General features: G+C 39.1%; 1 protein-coding gene and 1 long non-coding RNA gene across 2 annotated transcripts in view; one reads left to right on the forward strand and one right to left on the reverse strand.

Annotated features, from left to right (window-relative positions):
* Positions 1-1,058: 1,058 nt before the first annotated feature.
* LOC145501132 (uncharacterized) overlaps positions 1,059-20,420 on the forward strand; it is a 329,746-nt gene continuing 310,384 nt past the window's right edge. The window contains exon 1 of the mRNA XM_081480687.1: positions 1,059-1,190. The gene's annotated coding sequence lies outside the window, so the exon portion shown is untranslated. The remainder of the gene's footprint in view (positions 1,191-20,420) is intronic.
* Positions 15,475-17,434, reverse strand: LOC145501153 (uncharacterized). Its single transcript, XR_014051195.1, has 2 exons — positions 15,993-17,434; positions 15,475-15,659 (listed from the first exon to the last, which is right to left on the reverse strand). It is a non-coding gene; the product is annotated as an uncharacterized LOC145501153 (long non-coding RNA).

Here is a 20,420-nt window from a genome sequence, read left to right on the forward strand (position 1 = left end):
TCTCGATCCTTAAATAGGGTATCGTTTTCACCCATGTTGGCGTAGTGTCCCGGTGTGATCCTTAGATAGGGTGCCTAAATTGTATCAGCTAAAATAGCAGTGCATAAACACCCAGTTAAGCGGAAAACAAATGATCTGTTAAAGTTCATTTATATAAAGATTGTGTTTTTCCGTGGCAGTTAGTCGTTGTTTGGATCGTCACGCAACGTTTCTCTCCCCTCCCCCATTAGTCTGCGAACACTGACAGTTTTCTGGCTTTTGTTCTACGCCAGTTCTTTCCGGCAGCGTGGAACAAAAGCTGGAAACTGTATGTGTTCGCACGCCACTCCATTAAATATGGCTTTGTGGTTAAATAATAAACTCTGTAATAAACAGACCTACACATACTTGATGCGAATTTTTATATTCTTTTCTTGTTGTCACACCCGGCTGCCACATTTTCAATATCCAATAACACACAAAATAAACTTAAAATGTCATCTAGTCAAACTGCTGTCCAGGGTTGCTGTCTTGAGTTGTACTATTCAGCGGTGGTCGGGGGAATTATGTCACAGGAGAAACCACAGTCACGAACGATCCAAACTAAAGCTTTGGCCTTTGCCTTTTCCGTATTAATCCTGACTGTAAGTGGGATCTTTATGCCTCCTCCTATGCACCATCTTCCTTTTGGGTCACTGCATGGGCTTCCAGTTACAGCGCCGTAAGGTAAGTGTTTCACATTAATTATATTGTAGTTCTTTATGTCACTGAAGCGAACTATGTATAAACAGGATATTTTCCTGGACATTTCTTGATCGAGGTACTTACCACTGAAGTCTTTCGAATGACCACAACGGGTGGACAAGCTCACGCTCCAGATGACCTAGTTGTCCACGATAATTCGAAATCTTAAGAGTGATTTTCTGAGTGTCGAGAATCAGAAGACGGTCACGAAAAATTGATTTTTCTTTTATTTTGCCAAAACATACCTTTGGGTGAACTTATTTATGGAAAAGTAGTTTAAACTTCCAACGATTCATTTTAGGGCCAAAATTTAAGAAAGTTCGAAATTTGCATATGAAGAAGCTAGTCATAAAAGGGGATAAGTGACGATTTTGGTTGCTTTTCTTTTTTCTTGCTCCAAATTAGCTGAATTTTTGCATGTGGTCTTCAATGTAATAGAAAAACGTGTTCCTGTATTTTTGCTGCTGGTTTTTGCTTCGCTTTATAAAGACGCCGCTAGGAAAACCGAGTGTTTTTTTGCATACGCAATATCCTGAAAACGAAGCAAGGTTTAGTGCAAAAACTACGGGACATTGCTAAACATACCTAAACAAAACTCTATGCGAAATTTGGAGCGTTTTCGACAAAGTTCACTTTTGATTAAAATACCTAACGCCCTTTTCCCGCCGAGGCTGCAAATAAATGAAGCCGGGCCTTTGTTATGATAAACAGAGCCGATCCTTTGTTATAATAACCAAGCCAAGCCTTTGTTATAAGTCGAAGTCTCGCCTCGGTTTATCATAACAAAGGATCGGCCCGCCGCGACCGCAGGGACTTTGATCTCACTTAGAAAGCAGCAAAATGTATAAGCTCAAAAATGTTGATTTTAGGTCAAAAAAGGTTTAAATGTTGATTTCACGTTAACGCGTGACGGCAAGGATGTTGGTTTCACTTAGAAACCAGCAAAATGTCAATTTTACGCAGCGCATAAGCTCAATGATGTTGATTTCAGGTCTAAGTAGGTTGAAATGTTGATTTCACGTTAACGCGTGACGGCAAGGAGGTTGATTTCTCTTAGAAACCAGCAAAATGTCAATTCCACGCAACGTATAAGCTCAAAAATGTTGATTTCAGGTCAAAAAAGGTTGAAATGTTGATTTCACGTTAACGCGTGACGGCAAGGAGGTTGATTTCTCTTAGAAACCAGCAAAATGTCAATTCCACGCAACGTACAAGCTCAAAAATGTTGATTTCAGGTCAAAAAAGGTTTAAATGTTGATTTCACGTTAACGCGTGACGGCAAGGATGTTGGTTTCACTTAGAAACCAGCAAAATGTCAATTTTACTTAGCGCATAAGCTCAAAGATGTTGATTTCAGGTCTAAATAGGTTAAAATGTTGATTTCACGTTAACGCGTGACGGCAAGGATGTTGGTTTCACTTAGAGACCAGCAAAATGTCAATTTCACGCAGCGCATAAGCTCAATGATGTTGATTTCAGGTCTAAATAGGTTAAAATGTTGATTTCACGTTAACGCGTGACGGCAAGGATGTTGGTTTCACTTAGAGACCAGCAAAATGTCAATTTCACGCAGCGCATAAGCTCAATGATGTTGATTTCAGGTCTAAATAGGTTAAAATGTTGATTTCGCGTTAACGCGTGACGGCAAGGATGTTGGTTTCACTTAGAAAACAGCAAAATGGTAGGAGCCCATGATGGGCTCCTGAAAATGGTAATTTCACGCAACGTATAAGCTCAAAAATGCTGATTTCAGGTCAAAAAAAGGTGTAAATAAAAATAAAATGAAACAAATAAACATTTCAATAAACACTTTTTCAAATACGGCAACGTCTTCAATGGCTAAAAAATCACGAGATAAAATATAGTTTTCGACAAACGCGATCGTAGCTTTATGTCACGCACCGCCATAACTTCCAAGTTCAAAATGCGCTGGTACCTCTTATGCCTGATGAGGACAACAACTTTGGCGGCTGTTTAGTTTTGGATTTAAGAATTTGATGACTCCACGTGAAAACGCTCTATAAATAGGGCTGACAGATTAACAGATTAACCCTTCTGCGCAACGTACGGGTCTCCATACATCTGCATGTCCCCCGATCCCAGAAGCTCAAAACACTACAAATCATGCCGATTTGAAATAAAATCAACGCAAACTGGATCACAGATCTGTTACAATCGATCGCCACTTGCTGGCCATTATTATGTTTAAATCTAGTTACCAGTTCGAGAAACGTCCGCAGAACGTAATCGCAATGCATGCCGGGAAGGGTCTTTACACCTCGTGCGCGGGAAGACATGGCGGTCGATACAAGACAAATTTTATAAGTCTAAAACCAGTTCTCGCTTTCCAAACTTTGACGCTAGCAATGCTTGGCAAATGGGCCACAACTCGCCAGAGGGTATTTTTCTTGGGCAAGAACTGCTCTTGGACTTTGCTACCTGGCTCGATCTGACTTCGAACGCCGATAACACGATTACGGTATATCAGCTGCCTTCGAAGTTTCAGAACACATTTTGATTCTTTAAAACGTGCTGATGACTTACGGGTTTATCGAGGCTTTATGATGCCTCTCAACCACCAGGTAGGCACACAAGGTACTTTAAAACAATGCTTAAGATATTAGTTGACAGAGCTCTAATACGGCACATCTCTTTTTTGTTTGATGGCATTTCGTTTGACGCTCGATCGATTCACGTGTTGTGTTCACGTCACAATAACCGGTGTAAACAATCCGTTCCCAGATTTCCGCTCTATATGCTGTGGGATTTGGTTTTGACTTCATACACTATAAACAGTCTGCCTGTTTGCTGTTCAACAAATAAACTCCTAAAGACATGGCTAGGAAAAGCCAAGTTTTTTGCCTACGTTTTAACTCGAAAACAAAGCAAAAACCAGCGACAAAAATACAGAACCACATTTTTCTATTACATTGAAGACCACATGCAAAAATTCAGCTAATTTGGAGCAAGAAAAAAGAAAAGCAACCAAAATCGTCACTTATCCCCTTTTATGACTAGCTTCTTCATATAATGGCGGTTTTTGTGGCTTAAAGTGTTCACAATTTCGCGCTTCTTTACGAAAACAGCAGGGGCGTAAAAACAATCCTATGAAAACAAAACTCTGCAAAAATATTATGTCACCCATACTTTAAAATCGTGTAATGAGTTTCTTGAAGTTTTGTTCGTAGATTTTTAACGAAGGGTATTTGTACAGCCGCCATTCATGTCTCTTGGCAAGGAACAAGTAAAGGCCAACTTTGACTAGTATAGATGCCCTCTGGTATATATCATTTGGTCAAAATATCTACATTTTAGGACGCCTTGGTTATTGTTTTTTTTCACCCAAAAAGTTATAGCTCTGGGAATTAAAATGTTCTCCATCAGTAAAATAATTTAAGCAAGTTCAATTTTACTCAAATCACAAGGTTATTCTTTGGAAGTTAACAGTTTAAGAAAGGAAACAACGACTCACCGTTACGTTACTTCTGCTGCTATAAAAATGATTTTAACTACCCAGTGTCCTTGTGAGCTGTTCTGTAAAATATTTTCAGTAAAACAGCGAACATAAACGACCATAAAATTCAACAAGGTCGACATTGTTTATATTTGAGATGAGACACTGAGTGGCATACACAGTCCTGGCCGTTTTCATCGTCTTGCTCAGTCGAGAGTGCTATAAAAATATGATAAAATATACGCTTCAAACAAAACTTGAAGAAACATATTACACGATCTCAAAGTATAAGAATGAAATAATACTTTTGCCAAGTTTTGTTTTCCATTATATGCAAATTTCAAACTTTCTTAAATTTTTGCCGTAAAATAAATTGTTGGAACTTTAAACTACTTTTCCACGAATAACTTCACCCAAAGGTATGTTTTGGCAAAATAAAAGAAAAATTAATTTTTTTGCGACTGTCTTCTGATTCGCGACACTCTCAGAAAATCACTCTTAAATGCCCTCCCCTTCAAGCGGTACTCCTGCATAGCCACAAATCGCTCTCCAATTTCGACTTGAAAAGTGCACTCATGGTAGTCTTTAGCCACACAGTAAATTTCAACTGTGCTGAAAACATTATTTGGACTATTTGGGACAGATAAAGACTCCAAAATCATTCATAGACTGTGACACTCAACACAACCAGAATTTTAAACCGCATATTATATTGAAAGTGTCATCTGTTGAATAAAGGGAGCCCCGTGAAGTGCCAGAACTGACACTTAAATAAATTAAAGCTACTAATAATCGTATTTCAGTGCCTCGTGCAATTATCATTTGAGGTATGCCGAACAAATTTGTAGCTAAAGAATAAAAATACATGCCATTGCCTTGTCTCCCTCAGCCTTTGTCTGAATTATTTCAAACAACCTGTAGGTTTGCCTGAAAGACATTAGCTTCGTTTCGCTCATTTAGGACACAAACTCAGCGACAAAAGATGTAATAAATATGTGGTTTACAGGTCTCTATACTATGGGAAAAGACAAGTGGGGTATCAAAAGAGCTCACTGCATTGAATGTGAATGTGAAGAGTACGAAAGCAGTGCAATATGATGCGACTACTGTGGACACACCCCGATGAGTCATGTTCCATTTGAACCTTTATCTAAGAGGCCAAAATATGACGAGGCACAGACCAGAGAAGGCTCAGAGCAAGCAAACAAAGTTTCCATTGCAGAGCTTAAAGACGACCATCCGCAGAACCTCAACTTGAGGAGACAAGGCATGGTGAGGAGTTGGCCGAACAGGGGGCAGGGCCCAGCAACGCAGAGCCCACAAAGGAAGTTTCTCTCATAGAGGTAGATGCCGGTGTCCATGTTGAAGTTGTATGATTTCAGAGGAAGGTAGATAGCATCACGAAAGTTGGAAGATTTGTTATTAGCAAAGATAACGGAAAGCTTGTCCCCTTTTGTAATGTGTGCAGTATCAAGATGGTTGCCTGAAAAGAGCAGTGTTATATCCCGTGCGACTTACACGAAGTCGTGGTTAGATGATATATATTTAGTGTGACTCACATGAAGTGTGTAATAAAAAACCATGTGCTTTTGGAGTGTTACATTGGCGACGAGGAGAAAAACAAGAGAGAATTATGACAGAACAAACAGCAGCAACAAGTGGAGCAGCACAAGCGATTCAAGTCGTCACAGAGACTAGAAACCTTCGAACACAGCCATTTATCATCCCCGACGAAGCGAACAGCATCGGCAAAGCATGGGAAGAATGGCTGGAGGGAATTGAGCGAGAATTCCGATACTTCAGAATTACGAGGGCCGTCGATAAGAAGGATGCTATAATAATTTATGGCGGGAAAGAGATAGCTCGATTAGAAAAGAGCCTACCAGATCCAGAGGTGGAAGATGTGTACCTGAAGTTGCATACTAAGCTGAATGATCACTTCACTCCAAAGAATAAGCATCATGCAAGGTATTTATTTTTGAAAATGAGGCCACACATGGGTGAAACCACAAGTGCACACGCGGCAAGGATGCAAGAGAAAGCGAAGGAATGTGAGTTTGGAGCTACATTCGACGAGAGAATTTTGGAGCACATAATTCAAACCATTGATGACAAGAAGATGATTGAGAAAGCCATTAGCAAGATGTGGGATCTAACACGATTTCTGACCGAAGCAAGCCAGATGGAGGATATTGCGAGGCAAATGAAAGATATGGGAAGTGAGAATGTTTCCCGTGAGAATGTTTCTCCTGTGCATTCCGATTTGCAATACCCCAAACAACAAAGCAATGGATCCAATGAAACACAGCGGCCTGGGAAAAAGCACAAATGTCAATATTGTGGATTGTTTGGAGTCCGTGAGAAAGGGAAAGATTGTCCTGCCTATGGTAAGAAATGCCATAAATGCCACAAATTGAACCATTTCTCCTCTATATGCAAATCTGAGATTACTCGTAGCCACAAGTTCAGAAGACAGAAGCAAAGTAAAAGGAGAAGCAGTGGGAGAATTAAGAAGACAACTGAAGATGCAGAATCCACGAGCTCGGATGATGATTTTTTCGGCCAGGCAGTGCAACACTTAAAGCAGGCCAAGAAGATAAGAGTGATTGGCAAAAATGGTGATGATTATCGAACTGTTATGGTGAGATTAAATGACGTGGATGTCTTGATGGAAGCTGACAGTGGGGCGGATGTTAATATTATGGATGAACACCAGTTTAAGGCATTCAGCCACAGAACACATGACAAGCCAATCCTTGCAAACAGTAATGTCAAGTTGTGTACTCTCCAGCACAAACTTGAGGTCAAAGGAGAATTTCAAACTGATTCGTAATGAGACGTGTGGGAAACCGACCAAATTTGTTGTAGTGTCAGGAAAGATCCAATCACCTCCACTGATTAGCAAGGAAACACTAATAACATTAGGAATGTTGAAGATTCAACCAGATGGCAGCTTCGCTGAGCCCAATGATCTGGCCATATCTGTGGAGAGACAATGCTAACACTTTTAAACAGGCAGAAGGTGAACAGGATATGAAAGATTTAATCACCAAGTATAGCCACTTATTTCAAGGTATTGGCAAGATAGAGGACAAGAATGGTGGCGAGATCCTAAGCCGATTCCATATGAAACCCGGAGCAGTGCCGGTAGCACAGAAACCTAGGCAGGTACCATACTATCTTCAAGAACCGCTGAAAAAGTGGTTGGACTTAGGCATTCAAGAAGATATCTTTGAGAAAGTACCTGACAATGAACCAGTTACCTGGTGCTCCCCTTTGGTGGTGCAACCAAAACCGAGGTTTGCAGGTTCGCGATTGGACCAGCTGGAGCCACACATGATCAGAGCGAGTGTTGACCTACGAGTTCCGAACCAGTACATGGAAAGGAGCCGGATCTCACAAGCACCAATAGTGGAAGATTTCATTCACAAGTTCCATGATTGCACTATCTGGACAAAATTGGATCTCCGACGGGGATACCACCAGCTAGTACTACACCCAGAATCAAGATCAGTCGCTACCTTCAGCACCCCCTGGGGTAATTTTAGACCTAAAAGGCTTGTATTTGGTGCAAAGGCATCACAAGATCTATTTGATGAGGCAATGTACAGAATTTTTGGCGACATTCCCCAATGTCTTAACCAGAGGGATGACATCTTGATTGGAGCGAGCAATTGGAAGGAACACAATGAAACACTGGAGTCAGTATTTCAGAAAGCTGAAGATTATGGAATCACCTTCAACGAGCCTAAGTGTGAATTTGGCCAGAAACAAATCACCTTCTATGGTTACCAATTTGGCCAGGGTGATTTAAGACCTACACCAGAGAAGGTATGGGCCATCCATGAGTGCAAACCCCCTCAATCGAAGGCAGAGGTAAGAAGTTTCCTTGGTATGACTGGTTATCTATCCAAATTTATACCTCGGTATGCTTCGCTCATGAAACCACTGAGAGAGCTTACTCACAAGGAGGCTATGTTTCACTGGGGAAGAGAGGAAGATGATGCATTTGAAGAATTGAAAGCCAACATCTCCAGCAAGGATACAATGGCATTCTTCAACCCCAAGCTACCAATCATGGTGAGAGTCGAAGCTAGTTACAATGAAGGTTTATCAGCTGGCCTTTTTCAGCAATCTGCCAGGGGCTGGCAACCAGTGCATTTCATAAGTCATACTCTGACTGATGTGGAAAAGAGGTATAGCCAGACAGAGAAGGATGCTTTATGTGTTAAATGGGCCAAGGATCGATTTTCTATCTACCTTCTTGGTGCACCCAGGTTTACGATTATTACTGCACACAAACCACTCCTGCTATTGTTTAATAAGCCAACGGCAAAGCTTCCCCCCGGATCGAGAAATGGGTGATGGACATGCAGGATGTGGACTTTGAAATGAAATACGAGCCTGGTAAAGATGAGGCTGACCCTCTAGATTTCTTGTCAAGGCACCCATTACCAGTTGTTGGAAACAATGACACTGAGAAGATTTTGAAGGCAAGCATTGAAAAGGAGCATGCAGTGGTGCTAGACAGAGTTGGAGAAGAAACACGTGATAGAGCTTTGCAAAAACTGAGCCAAACTATCAGGAAAGGTAATTGGGAGACCAACAAGAAGGATGCTGACCTGGCACCATTCTACCCGATTAAGGACGAAATTTATGAAGCACAAGGTCTGATATTCAGAATGGAAAGAATTGTTTTACCAATGGTGTTACAGCAGAAAGTCATCAGATCAGCCCACAAGCTGGGACATCTGGGAACCACCAAGATGAAACAGATGCTTAGGGCTAAGTATTGGTTCCCCGGCATGAATGCGATGATTGACCAAATGATAGGTCATTGTTTTGACTGTCAAGTTACTACCAAAGATCGCAGACAATTGACAATTGATCAAAGAACCCGATACCCAGAAGTAGAGGTGGTGTCCTCAACAGCAGTGAAGCCGACTAAAGAGAAGTTGAAGAAAATGTTTGCTCATCACAGTGTACCCAAACGAGTGCAGTCTGATAATGGTCCGCCATTTAATTTGAAAGAGTTTGCAACCTTTGCAAAAGAAGAGGGTTTTGATCATCGTGTGACACCAGAACACCCCCGAGCCAACGGCCAGGTGGAACGGTTTATGCAAGTGTTAAACAAGACGGAACAAATCGCATGTACTTTGACTACTCATCTTTCAAGTTAAGTTTCTGTTACAGTGGTCAGTTTTTGTATATCGAGTATTAAATTGTTGGTTTGTCGCATGTTAGTCTAAGTGATGAATTATGCACTTTGACTACTCCTCTTTCATGTTAAGTTTGCTACAGAGGAGGTAAGTTTCTAAAGAAACTGTGGTGCTGCGTCAGTGGGGAATATAACAAGATAATTTGGCTTTTTCAACTGGGTTGATAATGTGTCAGTTATGGCCTAATCATCTAGGCTGAAGTAAATAACTTCATATATTTACTTTTTACCTAAAATTCACAAACTTAACAACCCAGGTCGACCTATCATCTCTGTCTGTAGTTGCCCTACTGAACTCATTTCCAGCTATTTAGACAAAATTATGGCACCTATCGTCAAATCTTTACCGTCATATGTTAAAGACAGTCAACACATGCTTCAAATTTCTCACAATTTCAATTTCCTGGGCGAAGACAAACTAATTTTCACCATGGATATTATGTCTCTTTACACCATCATCCCAAATGGTAAAGGTTTTCTAGCCCTCAAACATTTTTTCGATTTACGCAGTGTTAAGGAACCAAGCTCAGAAACACTGCTCAGCCTGGCTGACCTAGTGTTAACACTCAACAGTTTTTCATTCACAGACAATTATAAACAAATAAATGGCGTGGCTATGGGTACCAAAATGGTACCCAGCTACGCCAATCTTTTCATGTGCTACATTGAACACCAACTTTTTAATCAGTACAACAGTCCCAAACCTGTACTCTACCATCACTACATTGACAACTGCATCAGCGCTACCTCTTGTACCAGAGAGGACCCCCAATCAATTTATAACTGCTGTCAATTTGTTTCATCCTGCTCTTAAATATACCTGGGAAATTTTCGATACTTCTTTAGCTTTTCTGGATATCAAAGTTTCTATCGAAGGCTGCGGTTTAGCACCAGTGTGCACTACAAAAGCACAGATTCTTGTACTTATTTGTATTCATCTTCACATCCATCATATGTCAAGAATTCCATTCCTTATGCTCAGTTTCTTAGACTTCGTCGTCTTTGTAGAGATGACTGATTTTTCCTTAAAATCAGAGGAAATGTGCGACTTCTTCGACAAACGTGGCTATCCTGCTTCTGTTGTTCAAGTGGGCCATCATCGTGCCCAACATCTTGATTGACAGTCAGCACTAGAAATGTCACAGAAGGAAAATAATGATAGAATTCCATTCACCCTCGCATTTCGCCCTCACAACCATGCAGTAAAATCCAACATTCTAAAAACCTTTAAATTACCTCAAAATGATCCTGATACTGGTAGAATCTTTTCGCAACCTCCATTAATTTCATTCAAACATTACAAAAACAGGAAACTTTTTAGTCAGAAGTGCATTCCAAACAAGTGATCAAACCGGAACTTTTAAATGCCCATGCACACGATGCGAAACATGTCCTTTCATTCGAAACTTTGAGCGATCCATCGAGATCACTGATTATTTCACCTGTACCTCAGCCAATGTCATCTACTGCATAACTTGCACTTTTTGCCAAAAGTTATACATCGGCAAAACAGGGAGACGACTAGGCGACCGATTCTGAGCACACCTTCGTGACATAGAGAAAGACGACAAAAATGCATCTAAACCAGTTGCGAGACACTTTAATCTCCCCGATCATTCTAAGCAACATATGGTAGTCTGCAGCCTTTCCCTACATCAAGGAAGAACAGAAAGCCGCAAAACTGTAGAACAAAAATTTATTTTTCAAATTGGCACTCTTAATCGTCACGGTATCTATGAACGCTTTTCATTCAACTAAAATGTATTCTGTTGTTTTTCAAGTTACCATGCACCAACCAATAGGGTAGCTCCATCTTTCTGTATATAAACCACACACAACCCACAATTCCTCTATTTGCTCTGACGAAGGGCTAACACTTAAAACGTCAGCTTTCTAACCTCTTTACGGTGGCCAATTCACATTATCAACCCAGTTGATAAAACCAAATTAAGTTTGCTACCGTCGTCAGTTTTTATATAACAAGTATTAAATTGTTAGTTTGTAGCACATTAGTCTAAGTGATGAATCATGTACCTTGACTACTCATCTTTCATGTTAAGTTTCTGTTACAGTTGTCAGTTTTTATATAACAGGTATTAAATTGTTAGTTTGTCACAAATTACCTAAGTAATGAATTATGTACTTTGACTACTAAGCTTTCATGTTAAGTTTCTGTTACAATTGTCAGTTTGTATAAGATATGAATATGATTCACAAAGATAATTTGAACTTTCACATACTAATGATTCCTTACAAATAAATTGTGTTATTGTTCTTGTTGGATGACAATTTCCAGGGCTGTCATTAAGGGCCGCAACCCGTAACACCTGTTACGACTGAGTTCACTTGATGTTACGGGTGAAGATGTCGATGGATGGTACGAACATGCTACACTTACCAAATTTATTTTTAAACATTTCCCTATTGAAATAAACATAACTGTTTCTTGGTGTCTTGTCTCCTTGGTTCTACTATTTATATTTTACCCTGGAGATGAACTTTCAGTTTGCTTAATCGTCGTGAATTACTTTTAGACGCCATTTTAAGCAGCAAAACTTATCTTGCAATGCGCTGCTCCTGCCTTTTGAGAAATTCCGCGGACCGATGTAGAGTGTTGTCCAGGCTGATCGATCGTGTTTGGTCCCGCTCGTGTGTAGAGAAAGTTATGTTTTAATATGAATAAGAGAAAAGAACCCACGTCAAAACAGCCTGGGATCGACAGATTTTTTTCTAAATCCCAACGGACCGATGGAAATGAGGAAGCTCACAAAACAGCCAGTCGAAGTGGTCGACAAATACCAGCGATCACAGCTTCAAGTACTGCAAGGACTTCAGCCACATGCGGGCAGCCTGTAGAACTGAGTATTATGCTACAAAGAGTGGAAGAAAAATTTCCCGAGTCTAGAAATGGTAAAGCATTTTATTCTTATTACCACTGTAACGGAAAGAGACGTTCAATGTCTGATCCAGCTTATTTGAGCTCCTCTAACGGTAAGATAGCTCAGTAATGTAGAGATGTTATTATAATTTTTATTTCCGGTTTCACTCCTGTTTTATGCATTTGACCATAATAACAAATTATCATAACTGTTAGCAAACATAAAACCATATTGCTGATTATGGACTGTCATTTTTTTTTTTTTAAACAAGGAACACTCAGGTCTGTTGGAGATATTTTATAACTTTATTCATTTGATCTCTGTAAATTAAGGTGCATGAATTTGAAATTATGCACTGTGAAAAACAAACAGTACTAAAATAAGGACCACCTGCATAGGTTGATGCAACAAAGATGTTATTTCACTATTTGCTGATGATGTACTATAACATATTATCACTGTTTTATCAGCATTTTTGATTAGAAAAATTGCGATTTTCATGCCCTAGAAAGCAGGAAAATGCATTTCCAGGGGTTTCGTGCTCAAAAAATTGCTGGGGAGGGGGGTGGGGGCATGCCCCCAGACCCCCCTAGATGCTCAGGCCCTTTCGGGCCTTCAGAACGTGGCCGTGGGCCACGTATTTGACTGCTACGGGTGATAACTTACATGCAACGGCTGCTTCAAAACTTAATGACAGCCCTGATTTCTATACTATTATGCCCTTGAAATATCATTGTAATTATCATTGTAATTAATAGTCATGAAGAAATATTAAAACAATTTGTCTTTTTCCTCACTGCTTATATACAGAACAAAAACATTTTTGTTCATTATCAACTGTAACAAACTAAATAGTCATTTTTCATTCAAGAGCAAATGAAAATACTGCTTTTGATTAGAATAATCTCAATAAGCCTGGGTACTACTGATGAATCACATAACAAACAAATTGGAAAATAATCGTACAAAATATGCATATTTCAGGAGTTCATGAGAACCACTCTAACAACCCCATAAAATTATTAGTTCATCTGGTAATAAGCTTTGGTAGTGACGTTTTCTTTTCTTTTGGTGACAACAAAATAAACTATTGGTTTTCTTGCATGGGTTAAGTGTGATCACCCTAGCACTTGAAGCTGGTTATAATTGAAAGCCATCTCAGCCTGGGATCTTTTGCTAACCAAGAAAAAGAAAACATAAGAAGAAAGCCTGTTTATTTATTTATTAAGCTTCGGCCTACTATTACACATAAAGAAAAAGAAAAAGAAGAGGAAGCAAAAAAAAAAAACAGACAGCAAAACAAAACAAAATGGCCAGGGGAGCCGCTACAGCTTAGCCAATTACAGCGGCCCCCTTAGATATAATTAAGAGACAAAATTATACAATATATATAAATCTAAATTTAGTATAGGGAGCTTAAAAGCAGCAATGCGGTGGGCGCGTTAAGGTCTTAGCGGTATTGCACTTTGGGCAAATTGTCCGCCACGTCCTTATATCTTCTTGATCAAAAATATCTACAGCATTTGTATAATATTTTAGTAAGGATCTCTTAAAAGCAAGGGGTGTTTGATTGTGTTCCTTAAGACTTTTGATTGTGTTCCTTAAGATCACTGGGGAAATGATCCACATTTTACGGAAAAAAGAGACTGCCCGGCTGAAGCTAAGAAAATCAACGGTAAACGAGCAACAGCATCAAAAATACAAAGAGCTGCGAAAAAAAGCGAAGGCCCTGATCCAAGAAAGCCAAGAGCATTACTTTGGATCTCTGGACTCTGACCTAGCACGCAGACCTAAACGCTTTTGGTCTATATTCAGACTCACCAACAAATCACGCAACTTTCCAGAGTTTATGTCATCTTGTGACCTGAATGGACCGGGTAGTCAAGTGTCAATGCCTAGACGGATTGTAGATTTGTTCAACTCGTACTTCGCGTCTGTATTCTCTGTTCCTTCAGAGGTCCGGGGGAATCCAGCACGGCCATCGCCTTTAGATGGGCCCCTATTTGTTGACTTACAGATCTCAGTCACAGAGGTTTTGGCCTATTTAAGGCAGCTGGATGTAAATAAGGCAATGGGTCCTGATGGAATCCCTTCCCATCTATTAAAAGAAACCACTGAACAGATCGCACCATCTCTCACGAAGCTGCTCAACAAATCAACAAATCAACAATTGTTTGGCAAGTGACTCACCCCGCTACAACCCTTAAACCCGCAAAACAAAATTTAATCAAGTAAAAACTCCAAAAAAAATGGAAAGAGTGTCTAGAAATATGTATTGCAATAATAGCCGATAATATATGGTACTACCTACCCCCACCCCACCCCAGAAAAAGGGTCTTGAAACTACATAACACATGCTGTTTTCAGCTCAGTACACATATGTGAGAAACCTGCATCTCTGGCATACCAAGAGAGAAAACAGTTACAGGATAAACATATTCCATAAAAAACTTGCAGGAACAAATGCAAATGCAGGAACAAAAAATAAAGTTTCTTTCCAACATAAAGCCCAAGTGAACGCAAATATGTTTCTAGTTTATGACAAGTCTTTGCTATTTTTATCTGTGCCAACAATTTTCTGAAATGAAAATGGAAATACCTTGACCACTGCAATGCCTTTTTAATGTGATGACTAGCAACCATTCAAGTTGTTTGTTCAAGTGTTTAAATTAAGTTTCAACACTGTTCCAAAATGGAGAAGATTTTAAGTTCCCAGGTTAAGTGAAACTACCCCCAAGAAATACTAGCCATAAATTTCCTTACAAAAAAAAGAAACCCTGAAATCGTGAATTTCAAACCCCCTAAAAAATCGTTTGCACAGTATCACCTTCACCACGGGATATCCCCCTCCTTTGGGGTGTACCATTAGCGTGAACAGGCAATAAATAACCGTATCCTTCTGTGTTTAATTCTACTTCCATTCCTTCAATATTTTTTGCTAATGGTGATGCTAAAGTAAAACAGAAACAAACAGTGAGTTATCAGTTATAAAATAAATAAGTGTTAACTTTTCCTCTAGTTACAAATTATAGAATGGTGATATGAGTTTCAATGTATATAATATTACCTTGGTCTGCTTGACTAGTCACTTCATCAGTTCCTGCTGCTGAGGATCTGAAAGACAAAAAAAAGAAAGAAAGTTATGAGATTGGTCAACTTCAGTATTAAAATACATTTACTCTTGGATGATTTTATTGCGAGTCAACAATTAGGTTTTAATTTTCTTAATGTGATGACTAGCAACTATTGTTCAAGTCTTTTTAACTTTTGATATTATCCCTAAGTGGAGAAGATCATATATTTTTTTACATTGTGATTTAAAATTGACATTGGAAATTCCTTTTGAATGCACCTTTCTTTGACTTCTTATTCCTTAAACCAAAACCTATAATAGGAAAAACCATACCTGTTTAGTGAAAATTGAAATTGTATGCTTATGGATATTAAAGGCAATAGTGGATACACAGGAGGCTAGAGAAATGATATTTACAAAAATTGTGTAAACTTTTATTCACATTTTTTTCTCTACAAATATTACTGGTAATTATACCTATCGACTATGAATTTACAGGAGGGGTAGGTCAGTCAGATAATTTTGACAAGTTGTCACATGACAATTGTATTGTTCATAGTCGTGACTATGTTCATAAAATGTATTTTATTCTCAAGTAAAAAATACTAAATAAATATGCTTAAGTATGTACATTTTTGTACTCACACTCATCTAGTTTCTTGAGGGCATCTTGAAACCATGCCCTTGAAATATGTACAGCTGAAACTTGTATTCCACTTGCACAAAACCGAATACAGTTTGTGCAGCCAATGCATTGCTGTCTTACAAAAGACCATATGGCTGCTTCTGTCACACCATTTGTATCTGTCTTTGAATCTTTGCAGTAATCCAAAAACTCTGGATGAACTGCCATTGTTTCTCGACAGTGACAACTTTATGGTGTGTACAAGTTGTCAAAAAAGAGTTAGACCTTCCAAAGAATAGGGAACAAAAATAATGGTAACTTTTTTTCGTACTTAATTGACTTAAAAGTCTTGGGATAAAGGGGTGAGTAGTGCAGTGTGTACAAAATATACATCCAGTTACTGGCAAGAAGTCATTAGTTAGCTTAATATGTAAAGACATCCCCAAGATGCCACCAAATTGCCTTAGTTCCCAAAGAGATGATTAAATTGAGTAGAAAGGTGTGGTGTTTTAACATCAAAAAATACCTTACTTTTTGGGCCTTGCGGAGCAACATTGGTAATGTTTCTTGCTATAGTGACTGCACATTTGATGAGCCACAGCCAGATGAAGAAGTAGGAGAGCAATCATTGTGGTAATCACCACAGCCAACACATGATGGGAGTATTGGGTTCAGAGTTTTATCAAGAACCAATGTATACATCTCCAAACTAACCACGTCCAAAATCCATGATCAATAATATTTGTAAGACAATGTCAGCTTGCACTCAGGTGGTCTCAATAAAAAAGAAATTGCCAGTGGACATGCAATTCATTCCTTATCAATTTACTTATTGATTAGCAATTATTGTTATATTCAGTTGAGACTTAATTTGGAATATTTGACTAGTGCATTTATTGTAATGATTGTTAAATCATTCAATTAGCATGAAATTGAACTTCATACCTTTTTAGCACAGTACATTAATGTGTACATTCATTGGGTTCAAATGTCTACTTTTAAATTTTCACAGGTGTTTTCAATCTCTTCAGTCAGTTGGTGATAACAGGCCTCGTCATGTCTATCTTTGATCGCCTTATAGACGTGAGAGGTAACCACCCAGATGCTCTCATGTGCATCTCTCATTGCTTTGTGAAGTGAAGTTTCTGCCTTCTCAAGGTCTACACCATTTAAATGAGGCTCCAATTTCTCAAACTGAATTCTGAACCACCTTGACTTGGTCCTGAAAATGATGAATCAATCCAAGAATAAAAATTTAAAGTCTTCCTTTGATATATACTATATGAGTTAAGTTGCATTATTGACAGATTTGAAAATTATTTAAACTGTAGAGTATTTTAATACTATTTTCAAAGCCACCCTGCCCCACTAATTTTGTACTTATTCAACTGTTTTAAAAAATCAACCTTCACTTGATGTAGATATTTTACTTGATTCAACAAGATAAAGATTTATTGAAATACTCTCAAAAGTTAAAAAGTTATTCTTGAGTTATTAGTTATTAGTTATAAGTTATTAGTGAAAAGTTATTCTCAACTGGCATAAATCATGACTGTGTCAATTATGAGGCTATTATTCCAAGAAATATGACCACTGTTGGCCATGTACATCGAATGGATCAGGGCCGCATTCCCAAGCAACTCTTGTACGGAGAACTAGTACAAGGAAAAAGGCCGGTAGGATGACCGAAGCTCCATTTCAAGGATGTGGTGAAGAGGGACATGCAGGCCATTGGTCTTCCAATCGATTTGTGGGAGACTCTTGCCAGTGACAGGAGTGCATGGAAAACAAATTGCACTGAAGCCCTGCGAGAGTGAGAAAAGCTTCTGCACATTACAGTGGATACCAGGAGAGAACGTCAGAAGGCCAGGGCCCTTGCTCCACCCACTGATTCCACTTATGTCTGTGGTTCTCGTCACCGCATCTGCTAATCAAGAATCGGACTCCAAAGCCATATCAGAAAATGTTTAAGGAAATACACAATTACTAACACACGCAAAAATTATGGACTAGATTGTCTGATAATGCCACCAACCAACCATGACTGCTGTCATCAGGACTTTTAGCTGGAGAATCATCCTCAACCGATTCTACTTCAATCGCCACCATTTTCCATCAACGATGCAGTGCCTCAAAGCATGCTCGGCATTACCAAAACCATGCACCATGCAGTCAGTCAGTTCACAGGAGGGGACATGTCGCTGCAACACATTCCTGGGACATGTTCCCACAACATTTTCATGTGTGTGCAAATGTTGTGATTTTGTCCCTGCTCCATGTCCCTGCTACACGTCCCTCCTACATGTCGCCTCAGTGTGCACTACACATGTTTTTGTCACTGCAACATGTTCCTGCAACATGAACCCTTGTGTCTGGCCACTTTTACAGCGATGAAGTGCTGCTAATCTTTTACTTCATTCTTTTTCTTTTACTTTAAACAATAATTTTAGAAAAGGGAGTTTTATGTAGACAAGGGAGGTAAGCCTCACTGTTTTGAATCATTCAAAGTAGTCAGTTTGTGAGTCACTGTGCGAAGTAGCTCATGTGCGATGGGAAAACCACTTTCAGAAAAGATTACGAGTTTGAATAAAGATAAGTTTACATAAATTCTTCAGCTTTTTCTATGTTTTATATTTTTATCAAAAGAATTGTCATGTTTTTAGTTTTTTTCTGTAAATTTGGTTATTGCTTTTATTTTATTTGGTGGGTTCTAAAGGAGCTGTTTGTTTGGTTTATCGGCCTAGTCCCTCGGTGCATTCATGTTTTTAGTTTTTTTTCTGCATTCTGTGCATTGTATTGTTGGTTATTGCTTTTATTTTATTTGGTGGGTTCTAAAGGAGCTGTTTGTTTGGTTTATCGGCCTAGTCCCTCAGTGCATTCAGGTGAGAGCAGTGCTGACTGTTTGTTGGCCTTGTGTTCGTCCCACAAGTCGAATAGTCCAGTACAAATGAAAAATTATTCAGACTTAAAATGATTGACTCTCCACTTTGCGCCTTTTGTCAAACAGAAGTCGGGTCCCCTGAGCACTTATTCTTTCATTGCAATGTAACAAAATCTTTCTGGCAGTTGCTTTGTTCCTGGATTTCTAAAAAAAAGGTAATCTCAACATCCTTAACGCTAGAAAATGTTATCTTTGGAGTATTCAATGTCGCAGAGGGCTTTCATATTCTAAACCATATTATTTTATTAGCAAAATATTATATTTATAACTTTAATTTAAATATCATACATCCTTCTCTAAAGGTCTTCATAGCCAAGGTTAAAGCAACTTGCCAGATTGAACGGAAAATTGCAGCTAACAGCAATAAATTGGTAAAACATAAAAAATGGAACAAATTTCTACCTTGCTTCAGTTAATTTAGTTTATGTTTTGTGATGATGTATGTAGAGAGCTATTTATATTTACATTGTAATAGGCTTCTTTTCCTCCCCTTTTCTTTTTTTTTGTGTATCCCTTTTTAATGTAAAATTGTAAAACTAGCATTACAGTATCGCTTTGCTTGTCCATTGCACAACTTACAAATAAAAACAAGAAAATACAAGAAAAAGGAACAGTTCGGTCTGAAATTCATGCTATTTGCGTCCCTGGATTCTCTTAAGTTTCCTGTCAGAAACAAGGTGGATCTCCAGGGCAGTACGTTTGGCCTCTCTGTGTAGGAGCTGAATCAGGAGATACAAGGGCAGCTGTCCATGTCTGGAGGCTTGGCAGTTGAGGCCATGGTGCCACCCCTCAAGGTCGTTATTTGTCCTCGTGGCTTTTTTAAACACAGTCTGGTCTGACAGGCTCCAGTTGATCCAGTTGCTGGACACATACTTGGTGAGGGGCTGCAATATGACAGTAGCTTGGTGCTGGAAGCGGTTAAACATTATGATAAATAGGCAACTAAGATAACTTAATGATAGTTACCTTAGGCCTAACTGTGCATTGCCAGTTAGTGGCATTTGCTCTGCGACCTTTGATGTTGTAGCAGTAGCCCCTTTTGTCTATCAGCTTCAGTCTGTCTTTTGTAGTGAAGTCTTCCGGGATTTGGAAGGTGGCAGCAAAGGAAGAGTCGTTCTCTATGGCTGTGGGTAGTGGCTCAAGGATAGATGATTCATCAACAGCAGGATCAGCAAAAACATGCTTGGATTCTGCTTGGAAGTGACTGGGGGTGAAATGACCATGGTGAGGGGGGTAAGGGTTTGTGGTGATGCGGTTTGGCATTAATTTTTGGTGCGGTTTTGCAGAAATCTTTATTTTAACCTGCAGTATTGTGGTTTTATAAGACTAAGCCGTTTGTGGTTTTCATAAATTTTTGATCGTGGTAATCGGTGAAAAAGAGTCTGCAGCTGTCTGTGCTTTCCAGTTATGACAGTTATTACTCGGAACCTGATGCTTCCAATGACTTTTGATCTATTCTTTATATTTTGCAAGGGACCATTGTTGTGCAAGCAGACTTTACTGTTTG

The sequence above is a fragment of the Orbicella franksi genome, chromosome 10 (assembly GCF_964199315.1).
Source record: "Orbicella franksi chromosome 10, jaOrbFran1.1, whole genome shotgun sequence".
Taxonomy (NCBI): domain Eukaryota; kingdom Metazoa; phylum Cnidaria; class Anthozoa; order Scleractinia; family Merulinidae; genus Orbicella; species Orbicella franksi.